The following is a 20,703-nucleotide window of genomic DNA, read 5'->3' as shown; positions in this document are numbered from 1 at the left end:
ATAGGGCAAATGGACAGCTTGTTATTAAATGCCACATATATTACTTCCGTCAACTTTAACAACCACTTGTTATTCTTGTGGTGCTCAGAAACTGGACAGCATCTTTGAGGTTTGCATTCAGGAAGAAAACATCGACAGGAAGTTGAGCAAAGGGGGGACTCACGCAGAATAGAGAGGATCCCAGCAGAGAAAGCAAAAGACACTGGTGAAAGTCAGGATTTTGAGGACATTTTTGATGTCAGGGACGGCGGGGGTGGGGGCTAAGTAGAAAGCAAGGATGAAGTGGCTGAGCAAATGGTCATAAAACAGCAAAGTTGAGGGCAAAGAGAGTGATTATTAGAATAACATCACCTTATTGGGGCAGGGTCGGCTACGTATCGAGTTTCTCGTGGTGCATGGGTAGAGATTCAGGGATATCAATAGGCATTCACTGTAGCTGGCACCAGGCAAGGCCCACCAAGCTTGTCTTGCACATATCCACTCAGGCAAGTCTGGCAGCAAAGGTTTGAGAGAAATCAATTTCCATTCAGAGTTGTCTTGAATTAAATTCATTTCATCTTAGAAGCAGGGTAAAAAGCCAGTTCTGTTTGGCCGATTTCTTTTTAAATAGAGCTCCTTTCTGCTCTTGTCCCAGGGGAGTCTCTGCTCTACAGCAGTCTCTCAGGTTGATCCCCGCCTAGCTCCACTCTGACCTACAAAAGAACCTCTTCTGCTGCACCCACTATGACACTTCTCACAGTCCCCTCTTGCTACCTGCTCCATTCCCCTCTCAAAGAGTCTCTCAGCCTTCTGAATCCCTCTGACCTCTCACAGCCATTATTCCTTCCAAATCCCCTCCGGCTCTCCCCAGTTCTATTCCCATCCCAAGGGGTCTCTCTGGCTACACTTTTCTCTTGAGCCCTGTGGAGACTCTCTTTTCTGTCCTTGCCCAAAGGAGTCTCGCTGGCTGACTCTATCCCTTGTCCAAATGCATCTCTCAGGCTATCCCTTGACCATTGCAGAATTTTCTCTGGTTGCCACTGCCCCCGATTCCTGCTCCTTCACTGAATCTTTCCAGTTATTCACACTCAGCTTGACAAACAAGAAATGTCAGCTCCACCTTGTTTTGCCTGATTCCTTTTCTTTCCCCTGAGGGAATAAACATCGATGAATTTTCTTAAGATCTTTGAAGCCTTTTGAGAACATTGATTTGTCCCTTCAACAACAACTTGCATTTATATGGCTTCTTTAATACCCCAAGGCATTTCTCATGCGGGAGGCGGTGGTACTGTCACTGGACTAGTATTACAGAGACCCAGGTTCAAACCCCACCATATTTGAATTGAAATTTGAATTCAATAGAAACCTGGAATTAAAAAGTCTGACGATGACCATGAAGCCATTGCTGATTGTTGTAAAAACCCATCTGGTTCACTGAGGTCCTTTACTCTGTCGTCCTCAACCGGTCTGGCCTACACGTGACTCAATTCCCACAGCAATGTGGTTGACTCTAAACAAAGACAATTAGGGATGGGCGATAAATGCTTACGACACCCACATCTCATGAGCCAATTTTAAAAAACAAAACTTAACATTGAGCCACTTAAGGTTACTGCTGGGGCTGATTAACAAAAGCTTGGTCAGTGCATCTTAAAGGTGGAGAGACAGGTAGAGATGTTTCAGCAGCGAATTCCAGCACTCAGCATCCACCATTGCTGGATCAATGAAAATCAGGGCCAGAATCGGAGGAGCTTAAGAGATCTCGGAAGGCTGTAGGATTGGACGAGGTCACAGAGATAGGGAGGGACAAGGCCCCTGAAGCCTGTTAGCTTGCTTCCATTTCCCCCCGACATTGGAGTAAATCCACAACCAGATTGTAAAGTTGGCTTTGGGGAGGGAATTCCAAAGCCTGGGCCCTACGTGGGCTGAAAGCGCAGCTGTCACAGTGAGCGTCAAAGGAGGGATAAACAACAGCAATGACTTGCATTTATGTAGCACCTGTGGCACAGTAAAATGTCCCAAGGTGCTTCACAGGTGCATAAATGCTAAGGAGATAATGGGTCACTGCATATGGAAAAGCCCCCGGTAGAGTATTCATCCCTGGGGACTTCAATATGCAGTGAAAGATTACTGGAGCAGCTCAGGTCAGCCTCATTCTTGGCTTAGGGAAGACACCTAATTTCGCAACCCAGCTCCCTGGCTGATTGCAGTCGATGCCTCCTCATCTACATTACAGGTCCCTCTTCACAACAATCCATGAAGGATTTAAAAACAAGGGAAAGAACGTTAAACTCGAGACATTGCTCGACAAGGAGTAATGTAGGTCAGCGAGCAGAGAGGTGATGGACATAAGCTTGTATCCTGTGTGAAGATAAACGGCACCTATGGCACTGAAAGAAAAAATCACTGGAAAGGTCTCAGTAACATCAATGACATGTCAATTTGATTAAGTCATTTTATGTGCGTATTTTTAACTTGAAAAGACGAGCTCCGGGGTGTCATAACTGGCAGGTATCCCAAAGATGCGCTGGAGAATGCCCAGCTAGAAGTCTCCAGATAATGGTTGCTTGGCAACTACCCAGCAAGTTCAAACTTACGTTGACTCTTACCCGGCAATCGGAACCATCGGAAAGTACAATTTAAATCGCAAACTTCGTCGGTTCCGACTGACTTACAGTAATAGTGACCCAGAAGGATTAAAACCACCTCTAACTCCTGGGTAACTATAGTACTGACCCACCCGGACCCCACCCCAACTCCCGCACCAACCCCTCCTCCACAACCACCAGCCCCCAACCCCCCACGGGACTTCCTCCATACCCTCCCCGACACCCCCATGCGAGTTCTCCTACCTCCCCCCGCCCCCCCGACCCCTCATGGGGCTGCCCCCACCCCCACTGACTACCCGCTCCCTGCTCCCCCACTGACCACTGCTTCCCCCACTGACCATCCGACCCCCAGGCCCACGGACCAATCGACCACCATCACACACCCCCCCCACCACACCCCCCCCCCCCACCAATCCTACCACCTACCTCACAAACTGACCTTCTCTCTGGCTTCTCAAGTGGCTGGACCTTTAACCCTACCTGCTTTATGGCAGCTAGTGCCCTAAAAAAGGGAACGTGGCTTCCTTACCTCCAACTGTCCTGTCCTCAACACAAAGCCTCGGGTACCTGCTAAACGAGGCAATTCTTACTCAGCCTGAGTCAGAAGGTCAGACGAGGAAGGAGTGGCTGGATTTTAAGGTAAGAAACAAGGAGGCTGTTTAAGCTTCAGAAAATCAGACAAGTTGTTTCCAGTTGTCTTTAAGATCCCAGGATCTAACGCCTGAAAATCCTAGTGAGAACCACTGGTCATCCTTCAAAATTCAGCAGGCACAGGCACAGGCACATTCAATCTCACGCCGGAGCACAAAAATCACCACCGATAGTCAAGTGCAGTGGTGAAGGAGAGTGCTGCACTGTTGGAGGTGCTGTCTTTTGGATGAGATGTTAAACCGAGACCCTGTCTGCCTCTCAGGTGGATATAAAAGATCCCATGGCACTATTTTAAAGAACAGGGGTGTTATCTCACATATCCTGGCCAACATTTATCACTCAATCAACATCACAAAAAACAGGTTATCTGCTCATTATCACATTGCTGTTTGCTGTGGGAAAATTGGCTGCTATATTTCTTACATGAAAATGGTGACTACACTTCAAAAGTACATTATTGGCTGCAAATCACTTTTCAATGCCCTGAGGCTGTGAAAGGTACTATATAAATGGAAGTTTTTCTTTTCTTTTTAAGGTCAGAGAGAGGGAGGATACACAAACAGACACACACGCGCACACACACAGGACAAAACAGGGACACACGCACACACGAGAGAAACACACATGCACATCCAAACTGCACCAATTCTCCGTAAATTGTCTGACGCCTGCAAGCTTTTACCTTGGAAAAGCTACGCCTGCACAAAACATGAGGAGCCAATGTAAGAAAATTCATATTCCATCTCCTGTTGCACTAACAAAATACGTACCAAACAGTACCAGCTTTCCCCGGACCAGATCACCTTCACTTTCAGTAAATCAGCACCATTAGGCAGCAGGTGCTTGAAGAGGTATTTTCTCTCACCTCTGAAAGACAAGTCCTTATCTATCAAACACATCCACTTCAAACCTCTAAACTGGTTTACAGTAACAAGGCCCACATTCCTCTCCTGCTGAAACTCCTGCATGAAATTGAGCCTGCCTGCACGACTGGCTCATTGTTGAAATGGGAGGTGGATACGTACCTGGGAAATGTCTCCCGCCCACCTTCTCTCTTCCACCCCTTCCTCTTTCCTCCTCCTCCCCCTCCCCCACCCCAGAGAGAGAGGCAGGCTTCACAATAATGAACCTGTGGGGTGGTTACAGGGCAAACGAGTTACACCAATTCCAGCGTAGCGAGCCTGCCTTCAGGAGGAGGTCATTTCTTAAAGAACAACAAACAGGATTAGTGACATTCCACAATATAATGCGGAGGTGGCTGCACTGTGAGTAGGCACATGGAAGATTAACCTGCACCATTTCAATGCTTGTAAAGGCCACCAGACGGTGGATGCTGATGTTCCAAGGACAGAACATGCCAGCAGTGTTTTGTAGATAAAAGGAGCTGCCAGATTATTGGATGGGACCCTACGTTAACAAGAAAATATTTCACAAACTTCTTGCAAACCTCGTTTTGCTCGATGACATCATCAGGTGTGATGCACCCAACATTTAATCACATGGTTAATGTCAGAAGACCAAATCTTAAAAGGGAAAGTTATTTTACAAGTGCATTAAGAATAAGAGGATACCTAGGAAAAGAGTAGGGCCCATTAAGGACCATAGCGGTAATTTGTGTGTGGAGCCGGAAGACGTAGGTAGGGTTCTAAATGAATACTTTGTGTCGGTGTTCACAAGTGAGAGGGACGACGTGGGTATGGAAATCAGGCAGAAGGACTGTGATATAATTAAAAGAAATTAGTATAAGAAGGGAGGAGGCTCGAAGTGGTCTGGCAGGCTTAAAAATAGATAAATCTCCAGGCCGGGATGAAATGTATCCCAGGCTGTTGAGTGAGGCAAGGGAGGAGATAGCAGGGGCGCTGGCAATGATTTTCAATACCCCTCTGGCCACAGGAGAGGTGCCAGAGAACTGGAGGACAGCCAATGTGGTACCGTTATTCAAGAACAGAGGAAGGGATAAACCAGGGAACTACAGGCCAGTCAGTCTAACCTCAGTGGTGGGGAAACACTAGGAAGCAATTCTGAGGGACAGAATTAATCTACACTTGGAGGGGCCTGGATTAATTAAGGACAGTCAGCATGGTTTTGTTAAGGGGAGGTTATGTCTGAACAACTTGATTGAATTTTTTTAAAAGGTGACGAGGTGTGTAGATGAGGGCAATGAATTTGACATAGTCTACTTGAGCTTCAGCAAGGCTTTTAATAAGGTCCCGCATGACAGTCTGATAACGAAGGTAAGAGCCCATGGGATCCAAGGGGATTTGGCAAATTGGATCCAGAATTGGCTGAGTGGCAGGAAGCAGAGGGCGTTGGTCGAGGGGTGTTTTTGTGACTGGATGCCCGTGTCCAGTGGGATTCCACAGGGATCGGTGTTGGGTCCCTTGCTGTTTGTGGTATATATAAACGATTTAGACTTGAATGTAGGAGGGTTGATCAGTAAGTTCACGGATGTGTCGACACGAAAATTGGTGGGGTGGTAAATAGTGAGGAGGATAGCCTTAGATTACAGGAGGATATAGACATGCTGGTCAGATGGGCTGATCAGTGGCAAATGGAATTTAATCTGAAGTAGTGTGAGGTGATGCACTTGGGCAGGACAAACAAGGCACGGGAATACATGATGAATGGTAGGACCCTGGGAAGTACCGAGGATCAGAGGGACCTTGGTGTGCATGTCCACCAGTCCCTTAAGGTAGCAGGACAGGTAGATTAAGGCGGTTAAGGCAGCATATGGGATACTTGCCTTTATTATCTGAGGCACAGATAAAAGCAGGGATGTTATGCTGGAACTGTGTAAAACGCTGGTTAGGTCACAGCTATAGTATTGCGTGCAGTTCTGGAACGCACATTATAGGAACGATGGGATTGCACTAGAGAGAGCGCAGAGGAGATTTACCAGGAAGTTGCCTGGGCTGGTGAGTTTTAGTTATGAGGAGAGATTGGATAGACTGGGGTTATTTTCCCTGGAGCAGAGGAGATTGAGGGGGAACATAATTGAGGTGTATAAAATTATGAGGGGCATAGATAGGGTCGACAGGAAGGAACTTTTCCCCTTGGTGGAGGGATCAATAACCGGGGGCAGAAATTTAAGGTAAGGGGAAGGAAGTTGAGGGGATGTAAGGAAGAATTTTTTCACCCACAGGGTGGTGGGAATCTGGAACTCACTGCCTGAAAAGGGTGGTAAAGGCAGAAACCCTCATAACATTGAAGAATATTTGGATGTGCACTTGCGATGCCATGGTATACAAGGCTATGGGCCTAGTGCTGGAAAATGGGATTAGAATAGTTAGGTACTTGTTTGACCAGCGCAGACTCGATGGGCCGAAGGGCCTTTTTCTGTACTGTAGACCTCTATGACTATGACTCTATGGACCTGTAATGTAGATGAGGAGGCATCGACTGCAATCAGCCAGGGAGCTGGGTTGCGAAATTAGGTGTCTTCCCTAAGCCAAGAATGAGGCTGACCTGAGCTGCTCCAGTAATCTTTCACTGCATATTGAAGTCCCCAGGGATGAATACTCTACCGGGGGCTTTTCCATATGCAGTGACCCATTATCTCCTTAGCATTTATGCACCTGTGAAGCACCTTGGGACATTTTACTGTGCCACAGGTGCTACATAAATGCAAGTCATTGCTGTTGTTTATCCCTCCTTTGACGCTCACTGTGACAGCTGCGCTTTCAGCCCACGTAGGGCCCAGGCTTTGGAATTCCCTCCCCAAAGCCAACTTTACAATCTGGTTGTGGATTTACTCCAATGTCGGGGGGAAATGGAAGCAAGCTAACAGGTTTCGGTGGAAACACTCTCGCCACTAGCTCAGCTGTTTGTGAGTTCAAGCCTCACTTGAGTGGAGTGCTCATGGAATGCTGGATTTATAAAAACAGATCAGGCCTTTAAAACAAGGCCCCGTCTGCCCTCGCAGGTGGATGCTGAAGGTCACATTTCACCACACAAGGAGCAGGGGAGTTCTTCCAGTGTCTGGGCCAACATTTAACCGCCAAATAAAATCGCAGATTCATTTATTTAATCCGTTGTTCATGGAATTTTACTGCATGCAAGCTGGCTGCCTCGTTTAAGAGCTTAAGAGTTAGGAGCAGGCGTAGGCCAATTGGCCCCTCAAGCCTGCTCCGCCAATCAATAAAGTCAGGGCTGAACTCATGTGGCCTTAAGTCCACTTTCCTGCCTGCCCCCATCACTCTTGACTCCTTTAATCAATTAAAAATCTGTCCAACTCAGCCTTGAATATATTCAATGGCCCAACCTCCACTGCTCAATGTGGAAGAAAATTCCAAACACTAACAACCTTAAGAGAAGAAATTCCTCCTCACCTCGGTCTTAAATGGGAGCGCCCCATATTTTGAAACCGTGCCCCCAGTTTTAGGTTTCCCCCAAGACAGGAAACATCCTCTCAGCATCCACCTCAACAAGCCTCCTCAGTATATTTCAGTAAGATCACCTCTCATTCTTCTAAACTCCAATCAGTATAGGCCCAACCTGCTCAACCTTTCCTCAAAAGACATCCCCCTTCATCCCAGGAATCAGCCTAGGGTATCTTCTTTGAGCTGCCTCCAATACAAGTGCGTCCCTCCTTATGCAAGGTAAACTGTCTGCGGTACTCTAGGTGCAGTCTCACCTATTCCAGTACAGTTATAGCAAGACTTCCCTACCTTTATACTCCAGCCCGCCCCTCTTGCCCCTTCCAATAAAGGCCAACATCCTAATTGACTCTTTAATTACTTGCTGTATCTTCATGCTGCCTCTGAGATTAATGGACAATGACACCCAGGTCCCTCTGTATTGCAGCATTCCGCAGTTTCTCTCTATTTAAGTAATATTCTGCTTCTCTATTCTTCCTGCCAAAGTGGGCAAGTTCACAATTTCCCACATTATACTTCGCTTGCCAAATTTTTGCCCACTTAGCCATCCATATCCCTTTGAAGACTCTTTACATCCTCCTCACAACTTGCTTTCCTACTTATCTCCTACCTAGTTTACCTACATTACAGCAGCAACGATCCATTAAAACGAGTTCATTGGGTGTGAAGCACTTTGGGAGAGCCTGAGAACATGAGAGATGCTATCCAAATGCAAGTTCTTTTCTAAACAACGTGCCTACAGCCAGGGCAAAACGGGGGCCTCAACGTAACTGGCAACCGTTTACTTTCACTGTCCGAAGGAGATGGAGCAAAACCACTTTTGTAACGTTCTGCTTTTCTCCGGCAGCACCTTAAATATAGATGGAGTGTGGAGCACCAGAGTTCTGGGGCAGGAGTTACACAGCCAAGGTACTTCCCAAGACAAGGCACTTTGTCCTTCCTTACAGCACTGTGGGTGTACTTGCCCCACATGGACTGCAGCAGTTCAAGGCAGCAGCTCACCACCACCTTCTCAAGGGCAATTGGGGATGGGCAACAAATGCTGGCCTAGCCAGAGACGCCCATATTCAGCGAAAGAATGAAAATAAAAGGGTGGGGGTTGGTGGTCTGTTGACCAATCAGCTCCAGGAGTGCTTAAGAATACCCTTTAATCTAGAGATATTTTACACAATACCCTATTATTTCGGACAAATAGGCCTCTTTTACCTGTCAATATTTTATTTGCTGCAGACGCTGAACTGAATTGGACCATTCCGGGGCTAATTAGTGGAAGCCTGGGTTTCAAGTGATTTATTTCCCTTTAAGAATGACAGTACGCAAACACTGACTGAGACAAGACGGTCATCTCACTCCAGCTGTGCGCATCCAACAGTACCTTCCCTTCATGACTGAGCGACGGGCATGCAACTGCAGCCGGTAGCCAAAGCCACACGAACAAAGAGGCTTTTAGCTGAATTTACTTTTGAAACAAAAAGCCTGTTTTGATAAATCTGTGCAGTTCAGCGCAGTGCCGAGCACAACTGCCATGTGCTTCTGGGCAACCGAGGGGAGCGGCCCAGGTCGTGTGGCGCTCTCTGATGTGCGAGCTCAGAAAATCTGGCTGTGGTGTCATGGACGCCAAGGTACCTGGGGGCACAAAGACCCTTTGACACGACTGCGGGACAACACACGTACTTAGAACGCCCAATTGTGACCTGGGTTAAGAAGATCCCTTAAAGTTTTTATAAAAAAAAAGAATAATCTGGCACTGACCAGGGTCATTTGAAATTCAGGGCGGGGGCCAAGTTAAGGAACAACACATCATAGCAACAGCCTATGTGTTGAATCAGACTGATGAATCTGAAGACATCACCAAGCTCAAGGAATCATTGCATGATGCAGTCAAGCAACATGCCCCCCTCGTCATTCAAAGCTCTATACAAATAATGAAGTACTTTTTGAAGTGTTGGCTTTGTGGTATGGTGGGAAACATGGCAGCCAATTTGCAAACAGAAAGCTCCCACAAACAGCAACGTGTTAGCGACCGGGTCACCTGTTGCAGTGATGTTACTGGAGGAACTAAATATCGGCCCAGAGACTGGGAGAACTCCCTTCCTCTTTTCCTGATCGGTGCCATGGGATCTTATGCATCCAATCAAGTGGGCAGATGGGTCCTCACTTTAATGTCTCAACTAAAGGACACCTCCAATACGACAGCACTCCCCCCATACTGCACAACCTACTGGTCCAAAGTAAGCTAACTATAGCCATGGCTATACCTCAGATCGTGTCTGTAATAATAGCCAATTTCAATGGAGTTCAAGTGCTGAATTTTGCACATTTGCACATCGATTGGTACAAGCATTAATATTGAATGCAAGATACAATACTAGCTATAGCTTGAACAGAGTCAAGGGATAATAGTTGAAAAGACACACAGATAGCAACCAAAAGCTTAACAGGACACTCAGCTGTGCTGCCACATTCAGAGTACAACCCAAAGGATTTGGAGGAGAATAGCAGAGAAGCAACAAAGAAATAAAGAAATGAGTAAGAGAGAATGCTTTGTTAAGGATTCAGTCAGAGAATGCAATGCTTAATGTCAAACAAAGCCACATATATCATGAAGGCCCTCAGTTTAATCCATCTCCTGTGTTAAATTAGCTCATCTTGACCAAGCACTTGTAAAGGAGAATGATGTGCATTTATATAACGCCTTTCACAACTCCAGGATGTCCTAAAGCGATTTACAGCCAATGAAGCAAGATTGAAGTGTGTCACTGCTGTAATGCAATCTCATATGCAACATCTACAATCATGGGCTGAATTTTACATTGGGGGGGAGGGTCAAGGGGAGGGGGGGGCGGGGTGTGGAAGGTAGTATTGTTCACCACCCCCACCCCAGAAGAGATTTTGGACACCAACTGACCCACGTTAGACAAGACCACTCCATGGCAATAACATGCTGCGGGCAGCTATATAGCAGTCCCAACAGCGCCAGAACTCAGTAGTGGGGGCTGCCACACCAGTAAGTAGGCCATAGGTGAAGAGGACATGGCCATGGGAGAGAGGCAAGTCTGGGGTTTTGGATAGGGGAGGATCAGGGAGTCTAGGGAGAATGTTGAGGAGGGTGGCCAGGTTTTGGAGGGGAGGAACAAAGGGGGTTATCATCTTAGGTTGGGAGTGCCCTGATGCGCACAGGACATCCCTTGCACACATGACACTACCCCACTTCATTCCCGCCTATTAAGCATTTTGCTTAAAAAGGGCCTTCCCACTCGCCTATGCGGGCCAACCACATTATGGCGTGGGCAGTGTATTATTTGGGTCAATTGACTTGGTAACAGGCTCAATTGAACCCTAATTATTTATTTTAAGATGGCAGGTGAGCTGCTGACTTCGGAGCCCACCCACCTATCTTATTACGTGGGACAGCTCAGGGGTGAGCCGGAAGCTGGTTGGTTTGCCACCTTTCATATTTCACTTGCCCTCTCCATTCCGGTGGGGGGGGGGGGGGGGTTGTCCATAAAATCCAGCCCCACGTATAAAAAAAGAGCCCTAATGTGGAGAACTGTCTCACGTGTATGGAAGAAGAAGAGTAAACCATTCAGCCCCTCGAGCCTGTTCCACCATTCAAATCAGATCTTGGCCGACCTGTATTGTAACTTCATTTACCTACCCTGGTTCCGTAACCCTCAATACCTTTGCCCAACAAAAATCTATCCATCTCAGTTTTGATATTTACAATTAGCCTATAGCCTCAACAGCTTTTTGGGGAATTCCAAATTTTCATTACCCATTTCTTGTGCATGTGTAACACAACTGCAGCATCTCAATAGGTTTATATGATGGGGCTGGATAAGCCTCTGTGAAGTAATCCTCTCATCTCCTTTATTTAATAGCTGCTCAACAATCAGAAACTCTTGCACCCTCACGGAAGATATAGATCCGGAGTTTCCTCTCTGTTTATGCATTTTTAGGGAGTGACAATTGTGAAGAGCTTTTCTACTAGCTCCTCAAATCCAGCTGCTTCCAGGATTCTCCACTGGAAGGGAGGGCACAGTTGAATACCCACACAGGCCTAAGCAGAGTGGAGTAGAGCAGCAACAGGAAGTGCTATGCAAAATGTTGTAGAAGCACCCCAACAATGCAGCATGATCGATTGCCGTGAGGCAACATGGGGTGGGTGGGGGGGGTTACAACACAAACAACATTCTTTTCTTGGAAGCTGGGACTCTTTTCCTCTTCAAGCTCCCTCCAAAGAACTGAGCCCCAAAAAGACGCAGGTAATAATAATAATAATTTATGTTTTAATCATCTTGGAAACTCGGGAAAATTTCACAAGAGCACAAGTAGAATCAGAAAACTGGGCAGAATTCCAACACCCCGCATCTCTAGCACAGGCTATGCCCCTGAACATTATTGAGGTCATAAATCCTCAAAGGGACACTCGACTGTAAAAACCCTTTAACAGACTTGATTATTGGAGAGAAACATAAGTTAGAAACTAAAGGTAAAAATTGGTTAAGTCAAAGATACACCAGTGCAACGGCTTTCTTTTCCATGGTTACTTGAACTTAGCTCAGTTCCCATGACTACACCACTGAAAGTCATGAGCAATTGGCCAGGTGCTGGAAACAGAGGAAGATGGAAAAAAAACTTACCTTTTTTAGTGGACAATAATTAGGAGGCTGGTCATTAGGCAGTCACATTCAGACAAGTTCACTTAGAACTGAGGTTTAAAGTGTCCAATTCTGGTCACTGCACTTTAGGAAGGAGGTTAAGTGCCTTGGAGAGGGTGCAAAGAGGTTGTACTTGAATGGTACCGGGGCCAAGTGCTTCAATGAATTGGAGAGTCTGGAGAAGCTGGGATTGTTCTCCTTACAGCAGAGAAGGTTAAGAGGAGATTTAGTAGAGCTGTTCAAAATTATGTAGGGTTTGGTAGGGGAGCTTGGGAGAAACTGTCTCCATTGACAGGAGGGTCAACAACCAGAGGACAGTGGTTTAAGATAACTGACAAAAGAACCACGGGGGAAGATGAGGAGAGCTTTTTTCCTCGATACAGTAAGTTATTATGATCAAGAATGCAATGAGTGAACAAGTGGTGGAAGCACATTCAATACTAACTTTCATAAAGGAGTTGTGAATACATACGTAAAGAGAAAATAATCTGTGGAACCCTGGAGAACAAGTGCATGGGAGATGGACAAATTGAATTAGTTCTTTCAAAGGGACAGCAAAATCACAATGGGCAGAATGGCCTCCTTCTGTGCTGTAAGATTCTAGGAGGGTACAACATCATACTAGGGGATTGAGTGGGGTACATTGTGGGCCCCAGAAAATGGAATGACCGGAATAGTCAGGGGGCCAAAGTTGGACCAGTCATATGTGGGTGGTGGGAAAATTAATTTGGATACGTTTGGATGGTTATAGAATACTCTATTGACATCAAAAACAAAAATAAGTAACATTGCTAAGGATCTTTGCTACCTTGGGGTGTTCCTTTTGGAGAAAGTGAAGTTAATATCACTCCAAACGTTTTGAAGAGTTTCAGCACCTGTCTTTGCGGTACTAGCTAACTCTTTGTGTTTTAATGAAAGCAAAATGCTTCAATTTACATGAAAACCACATAAACTTGCCTGAAGGAAGCTTTAAGTTAGGCTGAGCTCAAATTGTAAAATTTGGAAACATCAGGTACTGAGGAACGCAAAGTGTTGATCATCTGCACTGGAATTCAGGCATGATACAAATTTATTGGACTGTTGCTAACCCTATGCCAAGTTGATCTGTATTACAAGTTATTACATGATTTGTCTGCAGTTACCAAACAAAAAAAAATGGCTTGAATTTCAGATGTTCTGGAGGGGAATAGCTAACTGTGGAAACACTACCAAATCTAAGCAGTAACATACCATGAAAAATCCAACAACTACCTCCTTCCTCCAATACACCTACATTATCCAAGGTGGCATTTTACTGTCTGAGCCTGTACAAGATGATGCAGTCCATTAGCCTCAAGGAAATTTGTTATCGAATTAATGACTCATTCCAAAGATGGAAAAGCAAATGCAGCCAATTAGTGGTGCTTTCAATACACGACCAGTTGAACTTTAAACAAACGTCATTAATTTCACTTGTGCCTATGAATAGAATATATCATACATTTCTTTGAAAGCTTCCTCAAACCTTCCTTTGGTAACTTTATTATGAAAGGGATTAAACTTAAGAGTAAGGATATTATGCTTCAGTTATACAGGACATTGGTGAGACCGCACCTCGAATATTGCGTGCAGTTTGGTCTCCTTATTTAAGGAAGGGTGTAAATGTGTTGGATCTGGTTCAGAGTAGGTTTACTAGATTGATACCTGAAATGAGCAGGTTGTCTTATGAGGAAAGGTTGGACAAACTGGGCTTGTTTCCACTGGAGTTTCCTCTTGTGGGTGAGTCCGGAACTAGGGGGAACTGTTTTAAAATTAGGGGTCGCCCTTTTAGGGCAGAGATGAGGAGAAATTTTTTTTCTCTGAGGGTTGTGCAACTTTGGAACCCGCTGCCCCAGAAGTTAGTGGAGGTGGGGTCATTGAATATTTTTAAGGCAGAGGTAGATTGATTCCCTTGCGTTACAAGAATCTAAGGTTACCGGGGCGGGGTGGGGGGTGGGGGTAGAGGGGAATGCGGAAATCGAAACACAAGGTGATCAGCCACGATCTTATTGAATGGCGGAGCAGGCTCGAGGGGCCGAATGGTCTACTCCTGTTCTTATTTCTTACAATGTTATGTGGAGTGAGCAGAAAGGTGACTTGCTGCCAAACCCTGTGACAGGCATCTCCTGGCTGTCGCTTCATCCACGGGCATGTTTTTCCAGCACTGGATGACAATCAGGTGCAGGAACCTGTTGAAATTTTCCCTTCTTTTTTTTCCCCTTTTCAATGGGATGTGGGTGTCGCTGGCCCATCCCCAACTGCCTTTGAACTGACGGGCCTACCCGACCATTTCAGAGGGCAGTTAAGAGTCTGGCTGCGGGTCTGGAGTCACATGTAGGCCAGGCCAGAGAGATTTCCTTCCCTAAAAGGAATAACAGTGAATCGTGTGGGTTTTGACAACAATCGATGATAGTTTTAATGGTCACCATCACTGAGGCTAGCTTTATATTCCAGGTTTATTAAATGAATTCAAATTGCAGCAGCTGCCATGCTGGGATTCGAACCTGGTGTCACCAGAGTATTGATGGGCGTCTGGATTACTAGTCCAGTGACAGTACCGCAACGTCACCATCTCCTCCTAGGTCAAGAGTAGCGATTATAGCAACCGTATCATCAACTCACATGAGGGCAACGAAGCCAGCACAGATTGGAGATCAATGTTCTCAGGTTTGTAGGTCGCCACTCGTTTTAAAATGGCTGCAGACATAATCACGGGTGCAATAATATATCTACTATCCCGTTAAACGGGAGTACTAGATGATGTCAAAAACAGAAACAGAAAATCAAGCAGAGACGGTTAAAACATGCAGGTGTGTAGTCACTTCAGCAACACCTCCTCAGGATATTCCAAAGCACTTCACAGCCAAAGAATTTCTGAAATGTGTTTACCTTTGTAACATAAGAAATGCAGCAGCCAATTTGTGCACAGTGAGCTCCCACAAACAGCAATCTGATAATGACCATACAACCTGTCTGAATGACGTTGAGGAATAAACATTGGCCAGGTCAACGGGGATCTTCTTCGGAATAGTGCCTGGCATAGGATGTTTTATCTGCACCTGAAAAGGGCAGGTGGAAGCCTCGGTTTACCATTTCATGAAATACAGCCTCTCCGACAGGACAGTGCAGCACTCCCTCAGTATGCACAGAAGTGTCAGCATTTGTATTCTGGAGTGGGGCTTGAACCCACAACCTTTTGACTCTGAGGCAAGAGCGCTACCAACTGAGTTGGAGTTGCCAAACTAAAGACTGTAACAAGAGAACTAAGATCAAGAGTATTTACACGTTGACCATAATGTACATTTCTCGACTACTTCATTAACCGAAGGTTGTACTCGGAGCTATGCTCACTGCTTGCTTCATATCTCTAAGCACTTACCTAATCCACATATTTGTGAAAATGTCTGTGTAGGAAAGCAATGGCATGCATAAAATTATTGGGTCACAAATAATTCGTCACACTTAATTGCAACCATCAAATTAAACTGAATAAATTTCAAAACATCAAAGCGAAAGCTTTCTCTGAGAAATAAGAACTTCCTGGAGTATCCAGTACTGGACGGCAGACATTCAGTCTCAGAAGCAATGGAGTGCAGTGACCTCAATACCAAGGACACAAAAAGCTACACTGCTACTACTGGGGTCAAAACATGATCCACGGTAGCCTATTATGCTGTATTTGCTGTTAAATCGGCTTCTCCATGGCCACTTTGACACAACAGTGAAGGCCATAGGTCAGCTATTTTCCTCACTTGGAAGCAAAAAGACCGATTTTGTTCAACATAGCCACACAAAGGCTTCTTCATCCTGGTACAGCTGCACGTTTAGCAACAGTGAGAAGAAAAGCGGTGATTAAGGCCATTCTTAGTGGCGAGTGGGCGGAGTCAGGGCAGTAGTGAAGGCACCCCAAATGGTATTTGTGCCTGTGTAAGGCACCCCCCCCCCTCCCCCCTCCCACCCCCAAGGGCAATTGGAGGGTCTTCCTTCATTCCTGCTCTGGCTAAGGGTCGATCAGCCCACTTGGCTTTTGTTACTCACCTTCTCTCGTGTAGCCACATGTTGGGAGATGCAGAAAGGCAACATCTGCCAGAGAATCCCGCTAGAAAGCACCTGTGGCTGGGCATCAGGCGAGAGCCCTGGGGCCTCTTTTCCCTTTGCCCAAGGTAAATTGGCCCACTCACACTCATTAACACGAGTCATACGGCATTTCAGGTGAGGTACTGGGGAAGTGCCAATTTCTTGGGAGTCTTAGCAAAAGACGCGTCATGAAAAGCAGAGCAAGAACACAGTTTTGATCAAGGCAGCAGTTGACTCACCTGTTCAATTTTTTTTCTAAGCTATTATTATTTTGCTTGCGCCAAACAATGAGGTGTGTGACATTTTTCAATTCAGCCACCCAGTGTCAACATCAAAACACACCCAAGCTGGGTGTGGTACGACTGGATACCGATTCAAGCTCTCTTCGAACAACAAACTACAGTCTCAGAACCTGACATTCATTTCCCACAGCAGGTACCCTGAGGCTTTAAAAGGGCAGAACTATCAACTTAGCGGTCAATCAGGGACAGCTTTGTGGAATGGATCCCACCGTCACCAATAACCGAATTCTGACCAACACATGCATTTCACTTTGCGAGCCTAGTAATCACCAAATTGAGAGCCTTTCACCCCACCAACCCCGATTCAACTATGGGTGAAAGACCTGCAGCTTACTTTCCGCATCATTCTGTCTCCAGGGCTTCAAGTTGTACTGGAATTTATTCAGTTAAATGAACAAGGAGCACTGAGTGCTTGTTGCTTAAACTCAGCAAGATATATTCCTGTTCCACTGGCCTGCAGTTAGATTTAACAATAGACTTTAGTGTGCCAAAAAAAATCAAAACAAAATTAAGGTTTACCGAAAAGCAATTATTACAGTTTATATGTATTGCTGATAATCATAAGGTTGTTTGAAAAAATTACAGGATAAAGCAATTGGAAGTTGAAGTTTATTATAGATTTGTAAAACCAACTTCTCATTTGATAGTTAGCTTTTCATTACATAGTAGCAAACACAAGTTGAAAATAAAACAAAGCTTCATGATTTTGTCTCCAACTCATTGCTATAAACAAATGAGTTATGCTGACCTACATTAACTCCCAATCCGGCAACGTTTCGCTTTTAAAATTCTCATCCTTGTTTTCAAATCCCTCCATGACTTCATTCCCGTCCCCATCTCTATAACCTCCTCCAGCCCTACAACCCTCAGAGGTCTCTGCGCTCCTCCATTTCCAGTTTTATCACTCCACAATTCAAGACTGTGCCTTCAGCTGCCTTGGTCCTAAACTCATAATACCTTCCCTGACCATCTCTGCCTCTCATTCTCTCTCTCTCTCTCTCCTCTTTTAAGGCGCTCCTTAAATCCTCTCTATTTGATTAAGCTTTTGGTTATCTTTTAATATGTAATACATCTTATGGGGCTTGGTGTCAACTTTTGTTGAATAATGCTCCTGTGTAATGTTTTGTTAGGTTTTATTACACTAAAGGCTCGATATAAATGCAAGTTATTGTTATCCCAAATGGGAGGTATAATTGAGGACCACCATTTTGGTAAGTATTCTGAATTTTATAAAAATAAAACTTCTGCTGGAATGCTGCAAGGTATCAAATGCCAGCTCTCATATTTCCTGTCATTCAAGGATTTTGAAGGGTCCTACATTCAGAGGGCAATTTCCCTTTCGTGTGACATGTATTTACCAATTTTCCAATAGAAAGAGGGAGAGAGAGAAACAAGAATGGTTTCAGGGATAAGGGACTTCAGTTACATGGGATAGATTGGAGAAACTGGGATTGTTCTCCTCAGAACATAGGAGTTTGAGAGGAGATTTGGTAGAGGTGAACAAGATCAAGAGGTTCTAGACAAAGTAGAAAGGGAGAAACTATTCCCATTGGCAGAAGGGTTGAGAACCAGAGGGCACCTGAAAGGTGAGTGGCAAAAGAGCCAACAGTGGCATTAGGAGAAGCATTTTTAAGCAGTGTGGGGTTAGGATTTGTAATACACTGTCTAAGAGTGTAGTGAAGGCAGATTTAACCTTGGCTTTCTAATGGCAAGTGGATAAGCACCTGAAGAGAAAATGTCTGCAGGGCTATGGAAAAAGGGCAATGGAGTTGTAGCCAATTTGATGTTGCAAAGAGCTGGCATGGACATGACAGGCCAAACGGCCTTCCTTGTGCTGTAATCATTCTATGAATGTAACAGGTCATTCTGAAGGTGCCACATTTGACATTCCCACAGTCAACTTTGATGCTGTGTTCAAGTCTTTAGGGCATTGTGAACCCATTACTTTTTGATTCAGATAAGAGTGCTCCAAACTAAGCCAAGCTATCAACCTTCTTTCCATGCATCATTTAATATGGCCTTAAATTCAAGCTTTTATCCAATTCATTTTAACGTATGGCAATTGACTTTGCTTTATCAGTCAGCTGTGGCTAAAATACATATATTTTAAACAGTTCTTTGACATGAAAACATACAAACACAGATACGAATAAGGAGCAGGAGCTCCTTAAACCTGCTCCGCATTTCAATAAGATCATGGCTGATCTGTTAGTAATCTCAAATTTGCATCCCGCCAACCCCCGATAATCTGTCACCCCCTTGCTCACCAAGAATCTATCCACCTCTGCTTTAAAAATATTCAAAGACTCTGCTTCCACCACCTTTTCAGGAAGAGAGTTCCAAAGACACTCAGCGTCAGAAAAAATATTGCCTCGTCTCGGTTTTAAATAGACGATGCTTTATTTTTAAGCAGTGACCCCTAGTTCTAGATTCTCTTCTACAAGAGGAGAAAGTTTTTGCTTCTTGGATTAATCCTAACTGACATTTTTTTTGGTACAAGATTCAGGAAGGGTGCTTCCATATCCAACATGTTCCCATTTAATCCACTCCAAAACTGAAAATATGGATCTGGTTTTCGAGTCTCTTATAATAACTAAATACTCTCACCAACTTTGCAACAACTTCCCCAGTTGTAGCTGCACCAAGCTCTTGTACAGATTGATCATTATTTCCTCACTTTTCTAGTCAATATATTTCTGTATAATTCCATTCAGCCTTTCCCTACTTTTACAGATCTTTGGATCTATGTTCTACTTCTTTGTATTCCCTTATTCCACAGAGAATTTCATCCTTGGTTATATTCCCATTGAACGTTTTTATCTGCTCCCCCACCTCCACCAGCCACCCAATGCACTACTTGTATCATCTCTCCCAAATCTAAATTTGCAACATTGTTGTTTTCTTTTATTCATTCATGGGACCTGGGCATCGCTGGCTAGGCCAGCATTTATTGCCCATCCCTAACTCCCCCTGAGAAAGTGGTGGTGAGCTGTCTTCTTGAACGGCTGCAGTCCATACCTGCCCATTTCCCCAGCCTGCCTATTTATTCTGCAATCCCCTGTATCCTTTTTCAGTTTCCCATTCTTCCTAATTTGACAGTCAGCAAATTGAGACTATTCCTTTATTTCCCATGCCCAAAGTATTTATGTATAAAAGGAGAATAAGAGAGGTCCCAATACATAGAAATAAGGCATATTACTAGCTACTCCTCCCCTCCCTGAAAAACATTTGCTCAATCCTATTCTTTGCTTTCGATCTTTCAGTTATCCTGCTATCCATTCCACCACTTCAGTCTTTGCAATAAGTATCTTGAGGCACTTTATCGAGTGCTTTCTAAAGTCCTAATAAACCACTTGAACTGTACATACTGATTATATCAATCTCTTCCTCCCATTTAACTTTTACTTATTTTGATAAGTAATAGTGCATCTTATCCATTTGAACCGACTTGAAAAGCTTGCCTAGGGAAAAGTTGGCAAGATTGTGTTGGTTTTTGCTTTGAGCACTTTATATGCCAAATTTGTTTCTGGGATAACAGGGTTGTCCAAGAGGAGAGATTCACTAGAGTATGCCTGTTTTTCTAGCGTTCAGAAGAATGAGAGGTGACCTTGTTAAAATGCATATGGTTATTACAGGTTTTGACACGGTAGATGCTGAGAAGGCTGTTTCTCCTGGTTGGAGAGTCTAGAACTAGGGGAGCAGGGTCTCAGGAAAAGGGGTCAGCCATTTAGAATTGAGTAGGAATGTCTTCAGAGGTTTGAGAATCCTTGGAATTCTCTGCTATGGATGGTCAGTCACTGAGAATATTCATGAATGAGGTTGCTGGATATTTGGACACTATGACGATATGGGGATATGCGGGAGAGTGCATTTGACATAAAAGTTCAACCATGACCGAATGGCAAAGCAGGTTTGAGGGGTTGTGTGGCCTGCTCCTACTTCTTATGTTCAATTCAGAAAGATGAGAAAACCAATTGGACATATGACTGAAACAACATTGCATATAACCTCCCATCTTTTTGGACTGACT

General features: G+C 44.8%; 1 protein-coding gene across 5 annotated transcripts in view; it reads right to left on the bottom strand.

Moving 5' to 3' along the window:
• The window catches only part of slc45a3 (solute carrier family 45 member 3), a 132,746-nt gene that overhangs the window by 39,854 nt on the left and 72,189 nt on the right, over positions 1–20,703 (bottom strand). The window contains exons 1-2 of one of the 5 annotated variants that reach the window (XM_041195002.1): positions 4,010–4,228; positions 352–491 (exon numbers count right to left, since the gene is read on the bottom strand). The exons of 2 other annotated variants lie outside the window; for them this stretch is intronic. The gene's annotated coding sequence lies outside the window, so the exon portion shown is untranslated. Of the gene's footprint in view, positions 1–351; positions 492–4,009; positions 4,229–14,916; positions 14,937–20,703 lie in introns of those variants that run through there. 2 more of the 5 variants (XM_041195006.1, XM_041195000.1) reach the window with 2 other exon arrangements.

This window comes from Carcharodon carcharias, chromosome 9, assembly GCF_017639515.1.
Source record: "Carcharodon carcharias isolate sCarCar2 chromosome 9, sCarCar2.pri, whole genome shotgun sequence".
Classification (NCBI taxonomy): domain Eukaryota; kingdom Metazoa; phylum Chordata; class Chondrichthyes; order Lamniformes; family Lamnidae; genus Carcharodon; species Carcharodon carcharias.
The sequence above is the reverse complement of the archived record's forward strand: the minus strand, read 5'-3'. Positions and strand labels throughout refer to the sequence as shown.